Source organism: Diabrotica undecimpunctata, chromosome 1, assembly GCF_040954645.1.
Source record: "Diabrotica undecimpunctata isolate CICGRU chromosome 1, icDiaUnde3, whole genome shotgun sequence".
Taxonomy (NCBI): Eukaryota; Metazoa; Arthropoda; class Insecta; order Coleoptera; family Chrysomelidae; genus Diabrotica; species Diabrotica undecimpunctata.
The window spans coordinates 52,703,177-52,725,592 of record NC_092803.1 but is presented as its reverse complement, the minus strand read 5'-3'; the positions used below and the strand labels follow the sequence as shown (position 1 = coordinate 52,725,592).

Genomic DNA, 22,416 nt, shown 5'->3' with positions numbered 1-22,416 from the left:
AACATTTTGTCTATCAAGACTAATTAAGGCAAAGACAAAAAGCATTTTTTTTGTTATTCGTATCAACTGAAATAAAGATTCAATAAAGAATACTACAAGTTACTTGAATGAGAAAATTGTTTTTATTAACAATTATAGGCAGTACGAAATAAAAAAAAAATTGATATTGATAACAATAGAAAAATTATGATTATCAATGCTTTAAATGTCGGTAAAAATCAGCGTAAATTTGGGGAACACTCTTGTCTTCACAAAGGCTAGTAAGGTCTTTTTTCTTCTTTTCAGTTATTGACAGACTGCCAGTGTAAGCCTTTTCTAGTTTTATACTATCTGTACTCCTCTTGTGCAAATAAAGTTTTAAAATAGTAGTGACTACCAGAGCTTTTTTTACATAAATTACACAAATATCGTAAAAATGAAAACTATCTCCTTGGATATCTTTATTGAAAATTGTCGCTACTTTAGTATTTAACTTTTTTAGGTCAAAAAAATCATTATGACATAATTCCTGTACTTCGAATGGTTGTTAACAACAAGCAGTTTGGATTAGCATAGCGTAATGAGTCGGCAAATAAATGGGCCCACCTTTTAAAGCTTTAGTGATATTTCTTTCTATTATAGAGTAGCAGCTGTCACCCTCATTTTGAGTATGGCCGACAACTAAATAGCAATGAGTTATAAAAGAAATCTTGAAATAAATTACAGTGTACTGATACATTGAAATTATGTACTTGTTTTTTCTTTAGCCACCACAATTATCTGAGTCAAATATGAATTTAAAATGGTCAGAATCGGTTGTAAAATATAATTGTTCCAAATACATCAGCAGGCATGAACCAATTTCTATGGCACCTTTACTGCCTTCTCTCCTCCTTCGTGCCAAACACAGCTGTGCTCATTTCCCAGTTCCAAAGTAAGCAACTTTTTGTAAGTTAGTTACATTCTCTTAAGTTTTTTTAGCTCCCGGCTTAAGTTTTTCTTCTTCTGACGGTTATTATAAGCATTTTATATGGCTATTTTTTCTTTACTGCTCGAACTTTTGTATTTTTCATAATAAGGACATTAATCTTTTTTGGAAGAAAATAATGTATAGTTAAAGTCATAATTAAAAAGTTTACGATGTAAACGAATTTTTAGAAATTAATCATTGTCTCTTTGGCAATCAGCTTTATAATCATTGTACTGATCTGTCAATATTTTTTCTCCTTCTATATATTTTTTTGATGTACTACTTCGACAATAGAACGAACCATGTTCATAGTTTCGTTACAAATTTTTTTATGCATGCTATGTTTACCTCTTTGATCGTTGATTATAAAGCCACTTTCCGTCTTCCCAATAACAGTTTGAATACATCTATTAGTAACTCCAATGATGGATATAAAAATCTTTTGCATACTCCTATTTTTTTTTCTGATCACGGTTTTTCAAATAAAATGCATGATTATAACCACGGCTTAATATGTTACTTTATCTGCATATCGATATGTTGGTTTTATTATAGACATAAATCTCAAAATATAACTTCGTTCTTCATTTGTATTTCCCATTGTCTAATATTTTTTAAAGATCTATGTTCTTTCTTGTGACGTGCATTTTAGACGTGTAGACCTAAACTACAAGCCAAAAATGGTCAGAATTGTAGGTTTTGGTTATTTCTGCTCTAAGGTATAGTGCGGCGGCTAATATTTTCCTACATAATTAAATATATTTATTTTTTACTTAGATATTTATATACCGTTAAAGTAAGGCATATCTGCTAAAATTAATATTGGAAATTTTTTATTAATATTTAACCTGTTACCGCATGCTTACATTGATAACTGATGTAGAATAATCTTTTCTAAAGTTTTCTACTCAATCGATTATTTGGAATTATACATTAAAATAATATTGATATTATTCCTTACGTTACTGCTGCTCGAGATACGATTAATTCACTTCTTATCTGATAACCCTTTGGATCTGACATTTTTAAAACAATAAATGTATTCCTTTTATTTAGTGTGACACAAATCCAAAATTCTGACTGATACAGTTTGAAAATATCTAAAATTGTCTGGTATAGTGGCACAACTCAAAAGTGCCGGTATTGCATATAAACTTGACATCTACACCGTTTGACTTCCTCTGCACAACTAAAAAGGGCCAGTACTGCAAGAAACAATCTATCTCAACCGACGTCATAGCGACACTAATGACCTCTAGGGGACATTTTTACTATTATTATCGTGCCAGTTTTGCAGGTCATGAATAAGGCTTTTTTTAAGCCTATGTCGATGTTAACTCAATTTTATCAATTTTTGAGTTAAGCCACTATTGCATACAGCCGACAATATATAGGTCAAAAAGAGCCAAACTTGGCTTTTTCCCAAGGTTTTATAAATTAGACAAATTGTTCAGTAATGAATAATTTCAATATATCATGTTTTTTAATATATATATATATAGTAACACCGTTATAAGCAACTGTATTTATGTAAAAATTAGTGGAAATAAGATATCATGCATAAGATATGCAGATGATGCAATTTTAATGACATAGGGCTTTAATGGCTTATCGAGGGCGTTAATCTTAATATTAACAGAATTTAGCATGAAACTAAAAAGTGATAACAGTATAGTGGAGATCTTTTCTTAGAATGTTCAATTGCCTATTAAATTAATGGTAATGGTAAAATTTTGGAGCAAGTGTGCAAAATAAAGTACCTGGTTTTCTGGACAAACAACTAACTCGGCTCGAATCTCGAAATTAAATCAAAAATTAAAAAAGTAAAAGACGCATTCGTCTAAATGAAAAGACTGCTAAGCGTCCAACACATTACCTTATGATTTAGAATACGACTACTATGCTATCTTTGGCCAACAATGCTATAGGAAAATAGAATCGTGGACGCTCACAATTAAAACATTAAACAAAATAGAAACATTTAGTGTATTTACAGGAGCTAATTGAAAATTCTCTGGACTGACCATATAAAAAACAAACAGGTTTCCGATCGTTTATGCAAAGAAAGGAAACTACTACACACCATTAAAGGAAAACTAGAAGTCCGCGGGAAAAAGCTCTATTGGATACGAAATATAAGAAAATCGATAGATTATTACGAACTAATAAGAACACTAGAAAATAGATAAGAATTTGCTGCAGTAATCTCCAACATTAATTAATTAAATATGACACCACAAAACGAAAAAGAAGATGGAAATGTACTGGAAGAAGAAAATGGAATGCATTACTACAATCACAGTGCCTGATATTGTTCATACGCTTGTAAAAAAAGCTGGAACTATTCAATAAAAAATATTTTTAAATATTAAATTAAAAACGACAGTGAAAAGTGCACTTGTAAATTAAGATTTTAAATAAAATTTTATAATATATTTTCATAAATTATGCTATTGTCGTATTTTTATTTTATTTTATTTGTGTTTCACAGAATTCTCTAACTTAAGGCCAATAAACAGTATCATTTTAACCTCTGTAGAGTGCGGATGATTTAAAAATATTTTTCTTTGTCATTAAAATCTAATTATTGCCTAATAAGCGTTCGAATTTTAATAAAATCATATGGTGCAATAATTTAATTAATAAGTGTGGAGATAAGCTGTAAAAATGGAAGATGAACCAACCCTGGAGAAGGGTGGTGTAGGGAAAGGATGATGTAGCTGGTTCGATGATTTAAAAGCAAATATTTATAAAACTATATTCTGACCTTCCTACATTTGGTAGATAAAAAATTATAAACCTAGAAGGACCAGCGAGCAGTAGGTGGCAAAACTACGTATTAGTAATAGTGTAGTAAAATTAAAAATAGAATAATTAAAATGAGATTTCCGGTAGAAATATTTTGATATTATTTAAAAAGGTGATTTTTTGGCAATTTCCATATTGCTATTTATTTATATGAAACATAAAATAAAAATATTTCTACTGAAAATTCTATTTTAATTATTCCATTTTCAATTTTACTACACTATTATTAATATGCAATTTATTTTTTATCTACCAAATGTAGGAAGGTGGTAATATAGTTATACAAATATATGCTTTTAAATCATCGAACCAGCTACCTCATCCTTTCCCATACATATGTTTTGGTTCTTCGAGCCGGATTTCTGAAATGTAAGAAATCCGGATCGATAAAACGACAGAAATACTTACATTAGTAAGTTATTAAACAACCTATTGTAGAAAAGGCAATTAATTTTCTACAGGTGGAACAGTAAATAATATAGGAACAAGTGTAGTTATGGTTACATTAAACATTACGTCAACCAACAATTAGCATGGTAAAAACACAACTGATAAAGATCAGAACACACCTTCAAATATCAAGCAAAAAAGTAAGGTTTTTAATCTACATTTCTATGTACACTTCTACATCTATTTCTTGAAAATAATGATAATGAAAATATAGTTAAATAACATCCTACTACAGTCGGCCATATTCTCGATAAAGAATTAAATATTCAAAATATTGTAGGAATTGATACCGTAATCAAAAACCGAATTAAGGTTCAATTAAAAACAAAAAACGAGTCCAAAAAACTAGTAACTAATGAACTATTATTAAAAACGATAATTGAATTGCTTATATTTCAAATAATTTATTATCGACAAAGGGGGTTAATCTAATGTGTCAGATGAATTTATTAAAGGCTTTGTCTTTTAGAAAGTACTTAGTGTCTTAATTCTTGTCATTTAGAAAGTACTAAGTAGAGTAAAATCTTTTGAAGAACTTTCAGCTCTAGATGTAAATTATATCAAAAATATTGTTTACAATTTAAAGTGAAAGTATATCTGACGATGACGACATATTCTAACCTCGACCAATTTAAAATTTGTCAGTGAACCGCACATTCCGTTATATCCAATAAACATAGCTTCGTTAAAATATTATCAGATTATAATGTTGATATTGATCTAATATTAGAAACATGGTTTAAACCCGGAATAACTTAAATAAATAACTTTATGGATATTCTATGGTGCGAAATGATAGGATAGATGGTACGATGGATGTTGCTATCCTTATAAAATATAATATTAGCTTTAAAATAAGTATTTCTTAATATTGTAGCAGATAATATAAAAGTGCAGCAGATATTTCTATTTCTAGAAACCTATCTATTAATTGTATTTCTGTGTATTGTTCTCCAAATGTTTCCGTTACTGTGCACAATTTTTCCAATTTATTAATAACATAAATGGTACATCAATAATGGGAGGATATTTTATTGCGCACCATGATCTATGGGGCTCATGTAAAATCAATTAATCTGGAAAAAGTATGGTAAATGCATTATATCAAAATAACCTGGTAATTTTAAATAATATATTACCTACAAAAATATCTCGGTCGGGTCAAAACTCTTCTGTCGATTTATCACTAGTATCTCCAGACATAGCTGATTAAACTATTATAGTTGGACGGTAGTAACAGATACTCTTGGATCGAATCATTTTCTCATTATTATAAAACTTAATTTATTTAGAGAACAATTTAGTAATACAATACAACTAAAAACCAAAGGGAATACTAGAAAAGCTAACTAAATGGAATACCAGCGAACTTTTATATTACCATGTAGCGACATATTGAAGTACCATTCAATATTTCGCTACATGTTCAATTCCAATCAAGCTGTTCAAAGAGCTAAACTGTCACCTCCACCTTGGTGGTATAGTGACTGTTATAAAGTTGTCCATTATAGAAAATAAGCTATAAATCATTATATTAACAACAGTAATATGGAAAATTATATACAGGTTAAAGAAAAAATGGCAACATCACAATTTTTTTTTTAAATAACGCTGTGTGTTACTATGTTAACTACTGCCCTAAACTTAACAAACATAGATCTTTCTGTCTGTGTCACCTTGAATGACCTCTAGGTGCGAAAAGTAATCCTACTACCTCTCTCATCGTAGTACTTTTTTTAATTTCCAAAATAGTAGTGTGGTTAGTTTAGCTAGAACAGGTTAAGTTAGATGAACGTTATTACACATTAGCTGCTGTCTGGATGGACACTTAAGCCCGATTACCAAAAAAGGCCAATGAAATTTATATTCTATCTATCTGAGCTCTGAAATATCTGAGACAGTTATTAGTTGTACCTGCATGCATTGAAAAACATTAAAACAAAAGCACGACTTTGGGCTAGAGACTCTAGCTCTCTCTATAATTGGTGTGTTATTTTTTATTTCATTATTTGCAGACTTTTATAATTGACATTCATATTATATTTTAGTTTAATTGAAAATTGTTCATTCCATCTTCGTCCAAATCAATGATCAGATATGATACCGTACACTAATAATTATAAAAATTAATTTCCCATGGCACGAATCGCTTGAATGATATCTGACGTTTAATCACAAATTCAAAGGTTATTAAAAGGAACGACGCGTTCCGTTCCAGAAACGATCACCCGCGGGATTACATCCACGCAATGCGACGTTGCCACGCCAAAAATTACGGTCGTTCGACAACAAACCGTGGGGTTATTTGTAATTTCGTCTTTCCGCGCTACTCACTTCCTGGTAAATACTTAAGGAAGTTATACTAATCCTGTCAAATATTAGGAGCGCCATGTTGCGCTCATCCCTTTCCTTATATTATTACGATGTTACTAGGGATAATTTACATTCCGGAGTTTCCTCTTTCTGCTTGTCGGCTGTCTCGAGATGAAATATCTATTCGAAAAACTAGAATAACTTTTCAAATTAATGATATCAAGATGGGAATCTTTTGTACATATTATACACCGATCATCATCTCAAACTTTTTACTTTTTACAAAAAATTGTGTATTTAAAAAATTAAAATTAAAATTGTATGTTTGCAAACGTAGGACAAGTTCTTATAAACAAATTCTTTTTTTTAATATAACATCATTGTAGCGATGCAAGGGGATATCGGTTTTGAGATTTACAATATATCGTCGGTTGTATGCAATAGTGGCACAACACAAAAACTGGTAATTTTTTAAAACAGGGGTTTAAAGTTTGTGTGCCAATAATTTTGTCTTATTTGTAAGACAAATAGGTAACAGGCTAGAGAGGATATTCGTCTGCCTAGCGAGACAGCAGACGAAAGAGCGAACGAATGTCCCTAGCAACAGTCAATAATCAAGAGGGAGTCTTTCTTCTTGCTATTTTAAAACTGTCTGTATTTCTAAAGGAGGGGAGGTTGCACTGAAATAGGAAGGGTTATCAAGGGTTGGACTAAGGTAATGATTGTAAAATTGTGGTAGAAGAATAGTTAATAACACAGCGAAAAATGACATAATTTTTCTCATGTGAAAAAATTGAACATATGGGATAGCCCAAAATTGACGAAATGCCTCTGAAGAGGCTCTAAGGAGCGAAAGTATTGGGCAAGATTTAATTAATAAAACTGTGCTCGATATCTGCCTTTATTTTATCAAAATGCTTTAAATGTTCTTCTTTTTAGTTATTGGTAGGCTGTCGGTGCAGTCCTTTTCTAGTTCTATAATATCCCTGCTTTCTAAACCTTCACTTGTTTTTTTTTCTTTGTGGTATCACCTGATCTGTACTGTTCTTGTGCAAATGAAGTTTTAAAATAGTAGTAAGTACCAGAGCTTTTTTTATATAAATTTCACAAATATCGTTGAAAAAAAAAGTATTTTCTTGGACATATTCATTAAAAATTTCATAATTCGTTTACTTTAAATAGTTATCTGCAACGAGCAGTTCGTATTATTATAGCGTACTGAGTCGGTAAATAAATAGGCTATCCTTTTAAAACTTTAGTAATATTTATTTCTATTAATGAATGGCATTAATAGAAATTACAAAATTACATAAGAAATTTATTTTTTGATGAGAGAGAGAACCAGCCCCCAATACCTACGGAAACAGGACCACCTATACTAGTGGCAGAAATAAGAGCAGCCATAATATCACTAAAAGAAGGTAGAGCTCCAGGACCAGACGGAGTACAATCTGAATTTCTTAAACTTCTTGATGATGAATCTTTAAGTTACTATGTAAAATCTTAAATAATATCTATGACACAGGCAATATCCCAAAAGATTGGCTACTTTCAGAATTTACTACCTTACCAAAGAAACAGGGAGCAAAAAATTGCGGAGAATATAGGCTAATAAGTCTAATGAGCCATACATTAAAACTTTTTCTTAAAATTATACATCGTAGAATATACAAGCTATGCGAAGAGAGAATACAAGACACACAGTTTGGATTCATGAAGGGCGTAGGTACAAGAGATGCACTGTTTAGTCTACAAGTATTATTTCAAAGATGCAGAGATATGACTTGCGATATTTACTTCTGCTTTGTGGACTACCAAAAAGCATTTGATACAGTTCAACACCAAAAAATGATGGATATTCTAACAAAAGCCCAAATGGATGATAAAGATCGGAGTATAATACAAAATTTATACTGGAACCAATCAGCCACAGTAAGAACGAATTTTGGAGGTGAACCAACGGAAATGATCCAGATTCTACGAGGCGTTAGACAAGGTTGTATACTTTCACCTATATTATTTTTGAATGAACAGTTTACAGCAACTGATAAACAAAGTAAATGAAGTAAGTGAAAGATTTGGACTTCAAGTAAATATAACAAAAACTAAATTTATGATCATCAGCAAAAATAAAGTTAGAGACGCTCAACTACTTATCAATAATACACCAGTGGACCGAGTAAAACAGTATAACTATCTTGGAACAACAGTAAATGAACAATGGGATCACTCACAGGAAATAAAATGTAGAATAGAGAAGGCTAGGAGTGCATTCAATAACATGGCCAAACTCTTTAAAAGCCACAATCCTAATCTGGAGATAAAAGTAAGGCTCCTACGATGTTATATCTTCTCAATATTGTATTACGGAGTTGAATCCTGGACACTAACTGAAGCAATGGAGAAAAAACTTGAAGCGTTCGAGATGTGGCTATACAGGCGAATTCTAAGGATATCATGGACAGACAAGATAACCAATGAGACCGTATTACGAAGAGTGGGCAAAGAAAGAGAGGTGATGTATACCATTAAAAGGAGAAAGTTGGAATATCTCGGACATATAATGAGAAACAGCACTAAATACAGATTACTTAAGGTAATCCTACAGGGTAAAGTATTCGGAAAGCGAGGAATTGGGAGAAGGAGAATATCATGGTTGAAGAACCTGAGGAAATGGTTCTCCACAACAACAACGAATCTATTTAAAGCATCAGTCAATAAAATAATTATAGCCAGAATGATTGCCAATATTCGGAACGAATAGGCACTGAAAGAAGAAGAATGAATGGCAGCTTGTCACCCTCATTTTGAGTATGGCTGACAACTAAATAGCTATGAATTATAGAAGAAATTTTGAAATGAGTTACAGCGTACTACTGATACAGTGAAACTAGCTACTTATTTTTTCCTTAGCCACACAATTGTCTGAATAAAATATGAATTTTAAATCGTCAGAATCGGTTTTTATAGATGTTTGTTCCAAATACATCGGCAGGCACTAACCAATTTCGATGGCACCTTTACGGCCTTCTCCTTCGTGCCAAACATAGCTGTGCATATATCCCAGTCCCTTTTTCTGAAGTTCACATATAGGAAAATGATATGTTGATAGCTTAGATTTATAATAGAAAGCATAAACATGTCTTTTTGGTGGCGGTAGAGCAGCTTGTAGGTCAAAACAAGAACCTTTAAATACATTCTATTTGTCAAGTGTTTTTAGCTCCCGGCTTTAGTTTTTCTCCTCATGATGGTTATTATAAGAATCTTTAAGGGCCATTTTTTCTTCACTGTTCGAAATTTTATATTTTCCACAATATTGACATTGATCTTTTTTTGGAGAAAACGATGCATAGTTAAATATATAATTAAAAAGTTTACGATATAAACCAATTTTTACAAATGCATTATTGTCTCTTTGGTAATCAGCTTTATAACCATTGTACATATCCGTCAATGTTTTGACATATATTTTTTTGAGGTACTACTTCGACAATAGTGGCTCCTCATTGTCAGAATTTAAGAAACGTGTTTACGAACCCTTTTCATAGTTTAGTCACAAAATGCTTGTTGCGTTGCTTATAAAGTTACTTCCCACCTTTCCAATACCAGTTCGAATGCATCTATTAGTAACTCCAATGGTAAATATAAAACATTTTTTGCACACTCTTTTCCTTCTGATCACGGTTTTTCAAATAAAATGCATGATTATAACCACAGCTTGATGTGTTACCTTTATCTGCATGTTGATATGTTGGTTTTAATTATAGACAAGGATTTCAGAATATAACTTCGTTGTTAATTTATATTTCCCATTCATCAAAATTGTTCAAAATTCTGTGTTCTTATTTGTAATTTTTCATTACATTTTAGTCTACATGGATTGCACGATGGACCTAAACTGCGAGCCTGTACAAGGTGTTAACATTGATGTATTTTTGGCCTGAATTTCTAAAAAACTTTCTGACATTTTTTTTTTCATTTTTTTGAAAAAGCCTTTCTTTTCCTGCTTTTAGGTTTATTAACCGTCACGTCTTCTGGTAATTCAGTGGACAATACATCATTATCGTCATAAACGTAATGCGGTTTTGATAACCCTTTGGATCTGACATTTTTAAAACAATAAATTTATTCTAAAAATAAAACACTGAAAACTTTTGTTTTTTGAAGACTTCCACAAAATTTATTTTAAATTATTATTACTACAGCTGTTTCCAAAGAATCCAGAGTGCCTTTCTCAAGTGATGATGATAACTTGAGAAAGGCACTTTGCCGAAACAGCTGTAGTGATAATAATTTAAAATTAATTTTGTGGAAGTGTTGAAAACAAACATTTTCAGTGTTTTACTGTTAGATAAAATGAATTTCTATCAAGTAACGGTAGCATCCATCACTTATTAATAAATTTATTACTTTTATTTAATGTGGCACAACTCCAAAATTTTTACTGATACCGTTTGAAAATATCTAAAATTGTCTGCTATAGTAGCATAACTCAAAAGTGCCGGTACTGCATAGAAACTTGATATCGACAGGGTTCGACTTCCACTGCACAACTAAAAAGGGCCAGTATTGCAAGAAACAATTTATCTCAACCGAAAACATGTCATAGCGTCACTACTGACGTCTAGCGGACATTTTTGCTAATATTATTGTGCTAGTTTTGCAGGTCATAAATGAGGCTTTTTCAAGCCTTCTGTTGATGTGAACTCAATTTTGTTGATTTTTAAGTTAAGCCACTATTGCATACAGCCGACGATATATTCCATCATCAAGCCCAATGGTCATAAATTTACAGGATATCTGTTCTCCTAATTAATCCTTAAATTTTATTTCATTAGTGCAGCGTTTCAGCTTGTAAATTTCGATTGAGTGCTTTTTCATTGATTTCAAATATCACAAGATCGTCTACGTGTGCGAACTCTGAGATCCACACCGCGTCTAGATTTATATGTCCGGCATAGAAATTCAGAGTTTCTGCTTTGGTTTCTTTAATTATGTCATCTAAGATGATGTTAGATAGTGTGGGGCCTATGAGTCCCACTTGACGTAAACTCTCATTTACTCTTCGGATTCCATAATATCGGTTATTAGATTGTTCTTTGTATGTCTGTATACACTCATAATGGCTTTCCTGGGTTTGGTATTCATAAATTTCATTTTTAAATATATGTATATCACCTTTCTTAGAGCACTATAAAATACTTTTTCTTGTCATTAACGGCTTGGTATACTCCAGTGCTTTAATTCAGTGCGCTCTGTAAAAATTTTTTAATAGTAAAAATGTGACCTTGGATACTTCTGCCTTTTCTAAATCCACCTTGTGATTATTCCATTTTATATACAATTTCTTATAAAATACGTTTCTCTAATATTCTCTCATACACTATGCATACACTATGGATGGGATGCTCAGTAGTATCATACCTCTTTAGTTACTACATTCTAGCCTATCGTCCTTTTTGAAGATGGGTAGAATCATCCTTACTTCCCAATCTGTTGGTATTTTGCTCTCACTCTATGCTTTATTACAAATTTTGTTAGCAATTCAATACCCTTGTTTCCCACGTTTTGCAAAATATTTGCTTGTAACAAATACGCAATATTTTAATAATATTATTTATAAACACACACATTGATTTTATTTAATAAGCAGCGAATTAAAAAATACTTTCTTCTTTTTGTCTAATCGTCTAGTCAAATTTTTAAAAAATTGTGTAAAAATTATCAGTTTTTAAAATCTTCCTCCTCAGTCCTAATCCCTTTTGGGGTGTGGTGACACCATCAGACCTTTACAGTTTTTTCACGATTTTCCTCCATCCTTTCCTGTCCTGGGCTAGTTGTTCGGCTTTATGTAACCCTTGGCTAATCAATATTTTTGTTTGATCTACCCAACAGCTTGGAGATGTTCCCCTTGGTCTCTTTCCTTCAACTCTACCATCGACTATCAGTTTTTCCATCGTACCTGTTCTTCTAGCAATGTGTCCAAAATACTGTAAATATCTCTGTTGTATTTGTTTAACCAATCTATCATTTACTTTAAGTTGTTTTAATATCGATACGTTAGTGCGATGATCAATCCAGGATATTCTTAACATGCGGCGGTATACCCACATTTCAAAAGCGTCTAGTTTATTTTTATCCACTTTCTTTAAGGTCCACGTTCATGTGGCTATGGAAAAAATGAATACCCTTACCAGCCTTAATTTTGTGTGTATTGTTATGCCAGAATTCTTCGAAATTGTTACTAGTTTCATCATAGCTGTTTTAGCGATAGTCAGTCTTCTACGTATCTCTCTGTCACACCCTCCGTAATTTGTTATTAGAGACCCCTGGTATACGAAACTATTTACTACTCCAAAGCCTTTAATTTCTTTAATATGTTGAAGATTATTCCGAGCTCTGTCTACTATCTATCTATCTTTGTCTTACTCCTATTTTGCTTTAGTTTATACGTTCTGCTTTTCTCCTCCAGACATCTCATTATATCTTCCATTTCTTCTTGATTTGCCGCGATTATTAAAGTGTCATCAGCATATCTTAAGTTACTGATTTTTTGACCTCCTACTAATATTCCACCCTTCCATCCATCTAGTACCTTTCGCATAATGTGTTCGCTGTAGATATTAAACAGAGTTGGCGAGATTATGCATCCCTGCCTGAAATCTGCCTCTGTTCTGAAATGATTGGATGGGTGTTGTTTATTTTTACTGTGCACTTATTATTTACATATAGACTTCTAATTAGTTGAATTAATTGGTGGGGTGTTCGCATTTCCACTGGTATAGACCGTAGCTGCTGCCATTTGACTGTATCGTAGGCCTTTGTGTAATCCACAAAGCACATAAGCATAGGAGAATTGAATTCAAGAGGTTTTTCGATTAGCTGTCTGACATTAAGGATTTGTTCTCTTGTGCCTTTTCCTGGGACAAATCCCGCTTGTTCTTTTGATATCTAAGGCAATAAAAAAGTTTTTAGTCTTTCATGTATTATATGAAGTAGAACCTTGCTTGCATGGGATATTAGGGTTACCGTTTTGTAGTTGCTTCAATCTAGCAGATTTTCTTTTTTGAATATAAGGATGATAGTGGATGTTGTCCAGTCGTTGGGCCACTCTCCGATTTCCCAAATCTTTTTGCAGATCATATGTATAACATTTACTTCAACATCTGCAGTCTCTTTTAAAACTTCTGCGGTAATCTGGTCTACGCCAGGAGATTTTCTATTTTTTAACTTTTTGATTACTTTTTCCATCTCTGACTTTAGAATGTTTGGTTTCCTCTCTGCAGTGAACTCCTCGTGATTTACATTCTGGAGATTATCTGCATCTAGACTTTGACGATATTTTCTCCATACCTCCGCAATACCTTTCTCGTCATTTATAATATGTTGGTTTTGATCCATTATTGTTTGTGTGATTGATTTTAATTCCCTGGATAGATATCAGACTTTGTTATATAGCTCATGGGATTAATACCGGTTTGCATGTCTCTCTAGTTCTTTGCATTCTTCATTTATATGTTTACTTTTATCATCCCTACATTTCCCTCTATCTCCCTATCTCCCTATCCCTATCATCCCTCTATTTAACCTTGCTAATTCGTTTTTGTTGCTGTCGTTTTGAAATATGAGAGATTTGATTCTCCTTCGCTCTTCGAGAAGTTGCAGCGTTCTGTCTGTCATCCATTGTTTTCTCTTGATGATATTTTTCCGGTTCTGGTTCTTTCTACAGAGGTTTCTGTGGCATTTCTGAAGCTTTTCCACATTTCTTCTGGATTAACTTGTGTTTTCAACATAGTAGTTTTTTTAATGCATCTCTTAATGTTTTCTGATTTGGAATCTCCAGCCTGTTTTGATTTTGATGCGGCATTGTTGTTTTTAGCTTCATATTAAAGCAAGCCCATAACAATTTATGATCGAATACATGTTCAGCTTTAGGTCTAGTTTGTACGTTTGTAAAACATATCTTCTATCTGTTTCTAATCAATATGTAGTCGATTTGGTTCTGGTACTCTCCATTTGGGCTGGTCTACGTCGATAAACGACGGGCATGACATTTGAACATTGTGCTTACAATGGCCAACCTATTTTTGGTTTCAAAATTTATTAAACGTTTGCCTCGTCTGTTTCTAATACCTAGTCCATGCGCTTTTAAAATATCTAACAATATTTCGTTTAGTGGTAATAAAAAGAGTTTATTATAATTTTGGTTATTAAATTTTTGTTTTATTTAAAAATAATAGCAACTTTCGATAACCCAACATTTTTTGGTTAAAAAAATTATAAAAACGATTTTTCTGAAATTTTTCTGATTAAAAGGAAAAGTTCTTTGAAGGCTTTTCTGTTTTTTAATAGATAAAATGTTTATATCAACGTATAAATAAATACCTCCTTAACGGTAAGCAACAATTTGAAAAAAATCTCATTTTTCTCACTAAATTGTAAACGAAAAAATCTTTAAATACTTGGCTATTAAGATGTCCTGAACCCTTTAAATCTTGCTTATTTCTCTAGAGTAATAAGGTATAATCAAGGTGCTACAGATACGATTTGTTTACAAAACATGATACTTGATACACATACACATAAACACACACAAATCCAACAATAATTACACATCCGTACATGCGTACATACACATCTACAACATATTTAATTAGCCAATCTTCGAAAAGCTGCGTTGCAACTAAATATGTATAATAGTATACTCAGCCTGCTGATTCCAGTCTCAACTCACTTTTAAATGTAGCAATGAAATTATTTTTTACTATTTTAAAAATAATTTTAATCGACTGACAATAAATGGAAATTAGTATACAACCAAGCATAGGCGCCCATAGCCAACATTTAAACAAAAAAATATTCACATGCAATTTATTAACAAATTGAAAATTAATGAAAAAACCTTCCCACTATTATTATTAATTCTTTTTTTTAATAAAGGAAATCTGCAACAGTAAGTTTATTTGGGGTATTAATAGTGAGAGGTAGGAATTTTTATGTTGTGTGTTTCCATTTTGTTTTTTATCTTATAGTGGATAATAATATGCTTTTAAAGGTTAAAGTACGTTTATTGACGTTTCAATTTCCACTTCGGAAATCGTTCTCAAAATACAAACATTAGTAAATTAAACAAATTAAAAAAAAAAGAAAAAAAAAAAAAAACAAAATTTGTTTAATTTACTAATGTTTGTATTTTGAGAACGATTTCCGAAGTGGAAATTGAAACGTCAATAAACGTATTGTAACCTTTAATTGTGGCTTATTCCCATTTAACTAGTAATTAATTTAAAGTTTTACATTACAAGTAATTTAAAACTTTTTCATACTCGTGAGAAATTATATAGTTCGGTTAAGAAATATAGTAGATGGTAGGTTTTGATAGTTTTGCTTTAAGATATAGTACGGCGACTAATTTTTCTGATAATTATATATGAAATTTGTAAGAATATTAGCCAACCCAAGTAACCCGATTATAAATCTAATCAATCTCATAGAACCTCCCCCAGCAAACGCGCATCCAATCAGTCTCTCACATTACCACAAATATTATCTCCTTTATTAGATTCCATCAACCTTTCCAACAGTACTTCTATTTATACCCCCAAGACAGCTCCATGTCTTGGGGTTATAAATAAAACATCCTCAACATCGTCCAAGAATGAAGACTGTTGTGACTCCACTGTGACCACATTGACGACGACAATAAGCTTTGTGCGATTGCCTAAAAGTTGTTGTATCTACACCGCAGAATTATATGGAATAGTCCAAGCATTAAAGACTTTAGTCCATCCTACTTCAAATGAAAGCATAAAAATCGCCATTTGTACTGATTCTCTTCTCTTTTCTCGATTCATTCCATAAGATTCATTTTATCGAAAAACCCACTAGTCTAGGAAATCCACACCATCTATATTCTGTTAACATAAAAGTCATAATGAGCTGGACTCTATTTCATGTTGGTATATTGAAAAACGAAAAAGCAGACCAGGCCGCTAAAGCAGCATGTTCTTCTGACTTAGCCTTCAAAGAGGTCCAAATCCATACGGATATCAAGATATTGATAAAACAAAAAATCCCCCTTAGAATGACAGGTACAACCCCCAATTTTTAAAATAGGAAGTATAGGTTTGTGATATATCGTTTGAAAGGTCTTTTCATTCTCCATTCAAACATGTTGTCGCTTTCAAGTTTATTAAGATTAATTAAGATAAAATAAATTAAAATCATGTGGTTACCGAAATTCGCTACAATACAATCAAAAACTAAAATGTAATGCAAAACGGAATAAAATGTAGAACACGAAAAAGAACTATGAATGGTAATGAAGTAGATGTTCAAAATGTTCACCGCGAACGTCTTGGCAACATCCTAATCTCAAATAAAACTGTCTTCTAACATTATTTAATATAACAGGCGTGATCGACCTAATTGCAAGCGTTATTCGTTCTTTTAAGTCATTTAAATCATTAGGTTTAGTTTTGTACACATGGCTCTTCACATATCCCCATAAAAAGAAATCTAATAATGTAAGATCAGTGATCGCGCTGGCCATTCAATCCATCCTCGACTCCCTATCCACCGATTGGGAAATATTGTATCGAGGTACTGCCGGACATTAAGTTGGTAATGTGGTGGTGCTCCATCCTGCTGAAACCATATCGTATTCGCTGGAACTTGAGGGTTTCCTGGATCAGGATATAAATTTGCCAACGTTGGAATGACATATTTTAAAGAAGTGCCAAATAATTGTTGCCCTCAATGAAAAATGGACCAATAATATTGTTTCCTACAATCCCTGCCCAAACATTAACCTTTTGAGGGTATTGAGTGTGTTCTTCTCTCATCCAGTGAGGATTTTCCGTGGCCCAGTAGCGGCAATTTTGCCGATTAGCATGACCGTTAAGTGAAAAAGTACACTCATCAGAAAACATAACGTCTTCTAATTCGTTTAAAATCGTCTTCCATGAGCTTCTGAGTAGGTATCATCTTATAGTGATGCAATTTATTTTCTTTTAATATGTTTACTATCGATGTATGGCTAGCATTGAATGTAGTGGATGCCTGTCTACTCGATGTATGTGGATTTTCCTGAAACTCAAGCAACACATCTAATTTGAGTTCATCACTCAGTGCATTGGCAGCTGCTTTTTTTTATCTGCCTTACATAACCAAACTCGCGAAACTGCTTCTCTATTTTACTTATTGTTCCTTGGGATATAGGCGGTAAATTAGGAAATTTCTCATGAAATAGGCGAATTACTTCCTGTTGTGTTCGGGTGTTATCTCCGTAACCAATAATTTGTAAAACTGTTATTTTATGCATTTCCGTTAATCTAACCATTTTTCAGAATTGAATTGAACGAATTTTTTACTTAAATTAAAATACTGACAACTTAAATAAAACAATTTACTAATGCGTGTTAAAATAACGTTGCCACGGAAATTCTTTAAAGTTTTTTAATGGTTACCATCTAAAAACCACATTGCTATGGTTTGTGTTCATTTTCTCATTATCAAGTCCTAAACGGGAAATAAGTTTTGAGTATATTTTAGCGAATTTCGGTAACCACATGATTTTAATTTATTTTATCTTAATTAATCTTAATAAACTTGAAAGCAACAACATTTTTGAATGGAGAATGAAAAGACCTTTCAAACGATATATCACAAGCCTATACTTTCTATTTTAAAAATTGTGGGTTGTACCTGTCATTCTAAGGGGGTTGAAGGTAGGGGTTGCATTTTCACGTTAAAGAATGTCAAGTTATAATTTAAATTTGACGTGTTTTGGGATTTTTTATAAATATGTACAGTAACCTAAGTAATGAATTTATTCCATTTGGCTTTTACACACTGTATACATATACATATATAGTTAATAAAATATTTTATGAGAATAACTCCCCGAGCTATAAAGTCAACTGAATTACTCTTAAAATTTACAATTTAAACTGAAACAAAGAAAATCTACAGACAGAGGTAAATAGAAAAATATGACAAATCCATTAGCATTACATGGATTAATGAGGTAATTAGTGCTTGTATGCTGAACCGTGATTAGAGCTCTGTAAAATTAATTCTCCTCTAACATGCCATTAAGTATATACGAGTAAAGGAAATTCGGTGAGTAAGTACGAACATAGAGGATATTGTCAGTTAAATGTTAATGTATGTGCGGGCGGAATTATGAAAGATGTACAAGATTATGACAACCGTCTTTGTAATGCAATGAAAGAGTTTACCTATATTATACTAATGCTATTTTGTGCAAAAATGACTTAAACTAAACTACATGTTGAGTAAGGAATTTGATCAATCACTAAATAGATACAAATTATAATAAAAGTAAAGTAAAATAAACAGGAAATTTTAATAAAGTTTAATTATTTATGTACTTTCGACAATTGGAGTTTTAAGTTGCACCTACAAATTATAATTTGCATAAAATATCAAACACAACATTTTTTTTTTATTTTCCTGAAATATAGTAAACCTATTATCTTGACCTCTGAACTTTCGCTAAATCTAACTTGTCTAGTGTGCATTTGTATACTAAAAATAGGGTTTTATTACTCTTTGTACCATATCGCACGCCTAGAACAGCACTGCACTAAGTCCAAATAGCTCATTTTTCAGAATTGACAAAAAACTCGTATGTCATGTTATATCAGAGTAATTGGCAAGGTTCCAAACATTTCATGAGAAGAATGCATTGCGTATATAGTATTCTATAGTTAGATAGGTAAACATAATTAAATAAAAAAAAATTGAAACTTTTTTGAGTTAATTCACTATTACAGAATGACTACACTAATAAATAGTATATTACTTTATGAGGCGACGAAGCATGACTTTTCTTGACGCGCCCGATATTACGCGCCGAACGAACTGAGGCGCGTAATAGAGGGCAAGTCAAGAAAAGTCGCTTCTTTGCCGAATAAAGTATACTATTTTTTCTTCAAACGTAGCAGGTTTCAACCATAAATAGTACAATTCATACGCTATTTTTACTCGAAATTAACTGTGACAACTATCAAAGTCGTCTAGATCTTAGAAATTAAAATAATTAAGTCGTCGGTGGGATTTGCGTCTCCCTGGTTACAGTTGTTTGACAGTTGTTTGCAATTATTAAAGACAGCTTATTGTTGTTGCAACCGCAAGCGCAAATTTAGTGCGAAAATGGAAAACCTAAACAAAATTGAGTCCGCGGCTAATGATGCAGTAGCACGTTTGGGGCCCTCCAAGTCCGGAATAAAGTATCGGTTAGCGTACAAGCACTTCCAAGAGTGGTACGATACAAGAGGAGTACGGCAAGTTACCGAAGACGTTTTACTGGCATATTTTAATATAATGGAAAATGAAAATAAATGGAAATCTTCTACAATGTGGTCACGATACTCTATGATAAAATCCGAGTTAGTGATTAGAAAAAAAGTGGATATAAGCAAATTTTTAAAGTTACGTGCCTTTCTGAAAAAAACAAGCGAAGGATATACTGCAAAGAAGTCTAAAGTTTTCACTAAAGACGAGTTTGATAAATTTTTGTTTGAAGCGCCAGAGTTGTATTTAGGATTAAAGGTAAAAAAAAATTATATTGCAAAGCATGTAGTATCCTCTACTAAATTATAAAAATATTTCAGATTGTTTTGTTAATTGGGGTTACCGGCGCCTGTCGATGCGACGAAATGGTAAAAATGAAGACTGTGGATATTGAGGATATGAGTAATAATTATCAAAATCCCAGACAGTAAAACACGACAAATTAGATCTTTTACGATAATTGGTCAAAACTACATTAAACTGTATAAAAAATATGCATCACTGCGGCCTGAAAATATCACGGAAAACCGATTTTTTATCAAGTACCAAAATGGAAAGTGTTACCGAAGCGTCATGGGAATACATTCGATCAGCGCAGTAGCCCAAAAAGTAGCTAGTTATTTAAATTTAAACGATGCAAGCGCATACACGGATCACTCTTTACGACGAACTTCAGCAACACTTTTAATTGATGGAGGCGGAAATCTAGAATGCCTCAAACGACATGGGGGCTGGAAATCAAGCACGGTTGCCGAAGGATATATAGATGATTCAATAAGAAATAAGAACGATAATGCTCAAAAAATTTTTAACCCTTATGATTTGCCAACATCGGGAATGATTGCTGAAAGTTGTTCTTGACCATCAGTATCATCAACAATTACCAATGCGTATCAAGAGTCGGGAACATTTTTGCACGGTTTCAATTTTGAAATTGCCTCATTAACTAATTGTACTTTTAATATTACTATAAATAAAAATGATGTTTTGTTGCTTTGTGACATGTTTCATATTGTTGCCATGACAACATTTTTCCCTGCGCCGTAAAGAAATGGGAAAAAAAAACTGCTGCCGGCGGAGACATCAAACTTTGACAGGATCAAGTTAGATAAGTAATGTCATCATTATTTGACGTTTGAAGAAAAAAATAATTATTTTGAGTTGCGTGCGTATTACTGATGGATTTTAAAATAATGCACTGTTGTTTTACTGTTGGATGATGGAGATTTAATTTACAATAACTGTTTATTTCTTACACATTTACAGTAAGATAAAACACCAAAACATACTAAAATAACAACTGATATTTTTTCCATAGAGTTACATTAAACAAAAACAAAAAATGTAAGATCAAACAATAAAATAAGAAACACATAAGTCATTTTTTTCGGTTTTAACTAACATAAAAACTAGTTCTAAACAATAACACAACAAAATACTTACTTTTACTTTATCACATAAGTATGAATATCGCTGTAGTATTCTATTGATAGCATATTACAAAAACTTAGTATTTACTGAGTACCTATTATGTATTGCAAAAATAATTATGTATTATTATTATTTACCAGTAATTACTAATTAAGTAAATTTAATCAGTTTTATTAAAGTCTTCTTAGAACCATTTATGCATCAACATCATAAATTTGATTAAACTACTGGTATATTCACTATCTAAAAGTAAACAATATATTTTTTTATAAAAATAACTGTTATAAAAATGAAAAAAGCTTCTTATACAACTAACGCCATAGGAACTTGAGTCTCGGTTTTTAGCTGGTATAAACTGTTATATTACAGTGTTATAAAAGGAGTTAACATAAGTAGCGGGTATTATATTTTTTTCAATTAGCTCTTTAAAATCTTTTTTTTTTATTTTTGCCTAAAGACGGCTTTTGAGTATATGCTTTAATCAACATTGGAGAAAAATCTTGGTCTTTGAACCGCCTTGAACGATTTCGTACACAGACTTTATTAAAGTCGGTATCTTCATACGACGTTTTGTAGAAGAAAGCTAGAGGATGTTGCTTTTCAACGCGTATCTGTTTAATGTCATGCCATTTGACTTGATTATTGCCCTCATATGTATTGAAATTATTGCCCCAAGATTTGTGAAGAACTTTAAGCTCGTAAAAATCTTCGAATGTTAACTCTTTTACCAGATTAGGTGGTCCTTTTTTTTTGGCAGTGCGAAATAATATAGCATATTGCTGTGGGCAATAAATAGGGCCAGACCTTAAATATCTTTTTATTTGTTTTTCTATGACACTGTGAATATTATCCCCTTCCTTTTGTGAGTGTCCGCGGATCAAAAATTTATGGGTTATAGAATTAACTCTTATATTATGGACTGTAAAAGCACAGCCAGATAATAAGTATTTATTTTTTTGTTACCCGCAGCAATTATCACTGTAGAATACAATATCTACGTCAGTATTAGGAACAGTATTTTTAAGTACCATTTGAGTGTAATTAAGAATGTAACTACCTATCTCAGTGGCACCACGCTTGGGTTTGGTCTCATTCCAAAAATAACATTGTCACAGTATGCAAGTAGTGGGATTCTATTCTAGGAA

The 22,416-nt window shown here is 32.0% G+C and overlaps 1 protein-coding gene across 4 annotated transcripts in view; it reads left to right on the top strand.

The window, feature by feature from the left end:
• LOC140449314 (protein O-mannosyl-transferase TMTC1-like) overlaps nt 1-22,416 on the top strand; it is a 1,384,234-nt gene that overhangs the window by 378,023 nt on the left and 983,795 nt on the right. The window lies entirely within an intron of this gene.